A 554-nucleotide genomic window follows, 5' to 3' on the forward strand; every position below is an offset into this window, starting at 1 on the left:
GGGGAGGAATGAGAGGCAGGCACACACCAACTTTTTCTCTCTAAAGTATAAACATCTGTTCCAGCATACCTTGCAAATTGCAACTTTTCTTCAGCTGTTATCATATTTATTAATCCATTTCAAGCATATCACAATGCAACCATTCAGCCTCAATATACAACCAGAAGGAATATACCATGTTAAGCAAGTTTATGATAAAGGACATCATGAAGATATTTGTGCTATCTTATTCTCAGGTCCATAGGGATGAGCACTTACTGACTGTTGTAATGGGCATATTTGAAGCACTTCTTACAATACACCTATTCTTTAGGTGTATTTTGCATCCTAACACTTTGAAATAGCTCATTAAGTATAATAAAAGCTGAAAAAAGTGCAAATGATTATAGTATATCTGGAGAATATGACTGCTTCGGTTATTACAGTGGTCATGAAAATTCATTTACAACAAAATATTCATTAAGGTCTCATTTTGTAGAGAATTTCTGTCAGACAATTTAGCATGCTTAAAAATTATTAGCTCACAAAAGTTCAAAATCAAGTTTTAGTAGCAC

The 554-nt window shown here is 33.4% G+C and overlaps 1 protein-coding gene across 1 annotated transcript in view; it reads right to left on the bottom strand.

The window, feature by feature from the left end:
- LOC119594601 (claspin-like) overlaps positions 1-554 on the bottom strand; it is a 4,027-nt gene that overhangs the window by 1,637 nt on the left and 1,836 nt on the right. The window lies entirely within an intron of this gene.

Source organism: Penaeus monodon, chromosome 34 (genome assembly GCF_015228065.2).
Source record: "Penaeus monodon isolate SGIC_2016 chromosome 34, NSTDA_Pmon_1, whole genome shotgun sequence".
In the NCBI taxonomy this organism is placed as follows: domain Eukaryota; kingdom Metazoa; phylum Arthropoda; class Malacostraca; order Decapoda; family Penaeidae; genus Penaeus; species Penaeus monodon.